The following is a 6,000-nucleotide window of genomic DNA, read 5'->3' on the forward strand; positions in this document are numbered from 1 at the left end:
ACTTACTTAGTTGAATCTCTCTCCATGCAATTCCAGGTAGTGCGTTCCAGGTGCATATGTCAATTTGCATGACTTTTATTTCTCGCTTCCCATTTGCATCCTTTGCAAATCATTCAAAAATCAATAACTGTCTGTTACTAATACATTAACAAGTGGGACAACTTGCTCTCTCGCTACTTTAGCCAGCTCCTTGATTGTTTTGAAATTCCTATTACATCTCCTATTGGCCTTTTCTCTATTCAAGCATACAGGATAATAAGGATGAAAGAGTGAATTTTTTTTCTGCTGTTTGGGACTCCAGAACTCATGATCATCGACGAAAATCTGGAGCCAGAGCTTACAAAGGGAAGCTGTGAAATGGTTTATTGTGGCAAATCACTGCATGTGACCTTTAACTTGGCTACTTAATGAGAAATCATGGAAGAATCCTAAAAGTGTAGGAAAAGGTTATTTGGTCCAACAAGCCCATATCGACCCTTTGGAGAGTAACCCACCAAGACCCTACCCTACATTCACGCCTGACTAAAGACCCGAAACAACACATCCATGAACACAATGGGCAATTTAGCATGGTCAATACATCTAACTTATACATCCTCAGATTGTGGGAGGGAACCGGATCACCCAGTGGAAACCAATACACGCACGGGGAGAATGTGCAAACTCCACACAAGCAATCACCCACTACCAGAATCGAACTCTGGTGCTGTAAGGCAGCAGTGTTAACCAATGAGCCCCGCATCATAGGCAATCAATTACTGACTACTTTGATTGAAACCTGATTAGCTTCAATTCCAAGCGAAGGCGTCTGTTTCTGCTAGTGTCCAGAGTTCGATTCTTACGCAGAAGTTTTCTTCTAATTTCTCATCCTGATTTTATCTGGCATTGGAATTTTATACAGAATATCCTCTTTCAGTTTTATGGTGTGATATTATTGACGATTTTCACATTCATTCATTCAACGTATTGAATACTGTCTTGGAGTCCTTGAGTCTGCCGCATGCTTCCTCATCACAAGTAGCTCATCTGTCCCTTGTAGAAATCAGGGTTAGTTGTCTGTTTAGAAACACAGCTTTCTGATGATTACTTCCTTAAATTCTTCTCCAGGGCTAGTATTTGTCGTAGTGCTTTAAAGCAGCCAGTTGTTCAGCAGACGTCAAAACTGCTTTGTTCATGCAGCTTCGATTCTTACTTATCCCAGACACAGATGATGGATTTCGATTCAAACATAAGTTTGTCTTTGTCCCTTAATAGTGTATTGTAAGCAAAGTTATTGCTGCTTCTTTCATGCGTCACCGTTTACCTTTGTTGATTAATTCAGTTTATGAACAGTTATTAAATTCTGAATCTGCAGGGTCACATATTCCTCAGTAAAATCTGACAGACGTTTGGAAGTGGCAAATAATACTTGCGAATTGATTATTGCAAATTTAACTTAACTAATTTTAGCCAATACAGGAATCATGAAGAATTTGCAAAATTTACTTGCAAAACGTTAAGCAGCAAATCAAGCTATATGATCAAATGCAAGGAACTGATCAACCTCTTGCGGCTGCTTTATCGCCTGTTCAACCGCTGTATACACGTTGAAAGAGGGAATGTTTAAGAGAGAAGTGTGAGGGAAGTTTTTCACGCATAGAGTGCTGGGAGGCTGGAATGCAAGTCAGAAGGAATGGTGGAAGCAGACACGTTGGCGACATTTAAGAGGCATCTGTTTTCTTACAAGTAGAGGGACGGAATGGAAGGATATGGACCAAATCAGCAAGAAAGTCGTTTTTGGTTTAGTTGATGATTGGCAAAGACTTGGAGGGACAAATGACCTCTTACTGTACGGTACTTCTCTTTTATTCTTTGTGGTCTTTTACGCTCCATCAAACTAACTTTACTCTCCTGGACTTAGTTTCCTTTCCGCTTTTCTAGCATATACTTTCAGTTCCCCACTTGAAATGTTAAGAGACATTTACTGTAGCATGTAACTTGATAAAACTGTGAAATTTCACTACTTTGGCAGAGCCCTTCGCACACTTTATTTTGCAAGGTATGATTGAATAATTGGATTATAAAAGCTTTCCAGATATGTGAAAGTGCAACTATCTCCACGTTCTGATCTGCATCAGAAATTCCAGCTGCTAGAATACCTTTTACATGGAAGCACAATATTATTGGTTGGTTCCAAAATATTTTGTTCCGAAAAAATAACTCCACGGATGCCGAGAACTTGATTGTCTAATACCTGACTGAAGGAACATTGTTAGCAAATACTAACACGTTCAGCACAGAACTTTTGGTTCGTGACGGGAAATTGATATTTTTCTTCTGAAAAAAAATGAAATTTAAGTAATCCATTATAAATCACACAGCTGAAATCTTTTAATAAAATTACAGAATAATTATTAAATGACATTGGTTTGTACAACAGAGAGAGGAAGTTGATTTTAAATTCCAGCATTTTTTCTCAGTTATTCCTTCTATCAATCGAAATAAAGTGACATTTCAAGACAGTGAACAGTTCCTTTCTGAACCTACTTTGCGTCACAGCATAAATGACGGTATTTGTGCAGGAGCTCAGAAGCTGCAGCATGATGCCCACACTTTTGAAAATATCCAATGTGTTGAAAATGAATCTGAGTTTAAAATAGCTTTTAATTCTATAATGTATGAATTCTGCAACTGTTGTTATCCACAGGAGGAGAAAACTAATGGATATTCCAAAAAGTAATACAATGGACCTTCTCCGCTTCTTCATTTCAAGGTCCTCCGTTTTTTGCCCATTGCTGTTTTGGATACGCAGCTTTTTTCGGGCTTGACTGGCCACGAAAATACACTTGACTGTAATAATGTTAAAGGTTAAAATCAAAACAAATGGCAGAATCGGGGTTAATAGCTGTTCGAACAAAGAAAATGCTATTCCAGCAAATTGAAAATAGATAGCTGGTGACTCGACACAGCCCCGTGGTATGTCGTCAATTGTTCCAGTTGGAATATACAAGAAAACCCATGATATGTTTTTTATGCAAAATAAAACATTCATTGTGATAATAACTCGAGTAGCAGTTTTCTCAGTGCAATATTTTGGTTTCAGCTTCTGACAGCAAATGGCTACAAAATGATCAAAAGTAAAGGCAACTGTGAACCAGACAGAAATGTCTATGGCAGTTGGAGATAGGAATAGAATAAGTCTGCAGACAGAAGTGTAAATCGGGAAGAAGTTCAAGAAATATAGTGCAATAATCCTGTGTAAAATCACATTACAAAAGATCACCATGAGATCTGCTGTTGCCATAGCCAGTAAGTACTTAGTGATACCTTTAGATAAACCACATTGTCCTTTCGATAGAATGAGAATTGCTAACAGGTTAACTATGGGGGAAAAGAACAAGCAAAAGTTAAGCAGCAAATAATTAATGGCAAAGTTAACTGTGTTAATGTAAGATTTAACATTCATCACTTGCATTAATCTATCTTCTTCTGAAGACTGTTTTGAGAGTTTCTCAATTATGTCACATATGAATCTAAAGTCGGTCATAATATAATGCACCAGTTATTATTTGATGGCACCAAGGATATTAGTTTTATAAATAAAAGGAGCACTAACAAATGATGCAATGAAGGAGTTCAAAATTAAAAATTGCAGAACACCAGCTTATAATCCAAAAGGTTTCATTGGAAACAATAACTTTTGGACTGCCACTCCTTCATCAGGTTGTTGTTTCATCAGATCCACACCCACCCGATGAAGAAGCGGAGCTCCAAATGCTAGTGCTTCCAATTACACGGGTTGAACTAGAACCGAGTGTAGTGTGAGTTTAACTTTGTACACACTAGTCCCACACCAGCATCTCCAAGTCAAAGATGGACATTGCTATGTGAAAGCCTGGCAAGTGAGAGATCAACGCAACTGATTTAGCAGGCAAAAGGCATAAGCAACCATACAATTGAAGAATGTGATAGATACACAAGAAATACCTCACCAGGTACTCCCGCTACTACGAGGAGAGCGTAGTATATGGCCTCAAGCTGAGCTGTTTGTGTCCAAAACATTTTAAAGTTGTCCTCCGCTATTGAAGTTGTTCAAGGTGAACGATCCATCAGAAGTGCTGAGGTTTTGTTTAAATATAAGGCAAAATTAGTAGCTGATTTATTTTGCTTCTGAATGGTGTAATGATGTTCAATGCCTAAGGTTGTTTATCTTTGAACACAGATGGTTCTTACAGCATCTGGAGTTTCTTTGATGAAGTCATTAGGCAATTTAAAAAGTTCATCTGCAGCTTTGGGAGAAACAGGAGCAATTTATAAGAATAACATATTATCTTGCCAAGAGAAGTTTACTTCAAAACGAACAGACGATACCTGAACGTAGATGATCAATGAGGCATTTTCATTTGAATTCTAAAAACCTCCTTTATAATTCCAGTCTGTGTTTTTTTGAAGAACCTCGTACACGTTTCTTTCATTTTTAATTCTTGGTCATTCTTAGTAATTCTCCATCCTTGGTTAACAATTTCCAACATTTCTCATTTCAAATTACTTTCACTCAGTCCATCTGAACCTCTTTCCCTGTAAGACACAAAGAGAAAGCATTTGCAATATTCAAGGATATGAGAAATTAGGAATTATGAGTTTATGGGCGCATACCATGAGAGATTGTGGTTGTGTTGTAAACTCCAGGTCTTTTGAAAGAATTCAGCAATGACTGTCTCACAAAGATGTTTTCCTGCCATTGAGTCAGTTTGTATCAAACCGATTTGGAAGCAATGTCATCCACTGTTTCACTTCCAAGGGAAGGATATTCTTCCTCAAATACGCATATGTGTGTTCTCTGCACACTCAACAAAACTTTGTACAATGAATGCAAGGCTTTTTTTTATTCCAAACTGCATGCAGTAAGAAAAGGCGACTGGCTATTTACATTCTCAATTTCATTCATGGATCAGTTGGAAACCCTTTGTGTTTCTTCGCAGAGTACATCTGCACTGTACTGAACAATTAAAAGCCTGACTTATTTTAGCAAATATTGTATTTTTTTTCGTTGTCCTATAGAAGTGATCTTTCTGACAGTTCACACACTATGTATTATCTATCACTTTGTGGTGCTGTCACGTGTACTGTTCCCTCGTCTTTGGGACTCCATGTATCCATGCATGGCATTGTCACAGTGCCTTGCATCTTCAGAGAATTTGAGAAACTAATATCATTAAATGCAAGAAAGCTTATTCTAAATGAATGTGTTTCAGCATTAAACCTTCTGTCATCCCAGTCACTTCACTACTAATATATGTCCCAAATGAGTCGGCATATTCCCAATGCCTTCATGTACACTCATACAGTTCTTTGCTATTTATTCTACCACAACTGAAGCCACATAGAACACATATGCATGATTGGTCTTGATTTCATGGCTGGATATTTAGAATGAAGTCATTCGCCGATTGGTAGATGCCAGTGCTTGAAGGAACCCACTCTGTAATGAGCATGGCAGAGAATCAGACTTCTGTTTTTCCACCTGCATCAATGTACCAGAAGTAGTTGCAAGTTGAGAACCAATATGTCCAGTGTGGCGACATTATCCACTGAACTATCATCCATGCCATACTCAAGGAGTTAGATCCCAAAAAAGTTCCAAGAAGTATGATAAGCATGGTTTTCATTCAAGAAAGCCATGTTGACAATGTTTCTTTTGATCTACGACTATTTGAAGTTATATGTATTGAACAAATATTCTGTTCAGTGGGTTTTCTTTCTGCAGTGAATGTTTTCATGTTTTGCCATTTTTAAATTTAATTTGCCAAATCTCAATTAATATATAAATGTTTCTTTTGAATTGTCGTAATTTTATCTATGCTGCCTAAGTTATCATTTCATTTCATCAACAAATGTGTTTTGCACACTTTCCATTTTATAGATTTCATCTTACTTGCCAACATTTTGATATGATATTTTCATATAATACTTCACGTGTTTTTTTAAGAGTATGGACACGAGTACAATTGAATTCGGCTT

This window comes from Hemiscyllium ocellatum, chromosome 35 (genome assembly GCF_020745735.1).
Source record: "Hemiscyllium ocellatum isolate sHemOce1 chromosome 35, sHemOce1.pat.X.cur, whole genome shotgun sequence".
Lineage (NCBI taxonomy): Eukaryota > Metazoa > Chordata > Chondrichthyes > Orectolobiformes > Hemiscylliidae > Hemiscyllium > Hemiscyllium ocellatum.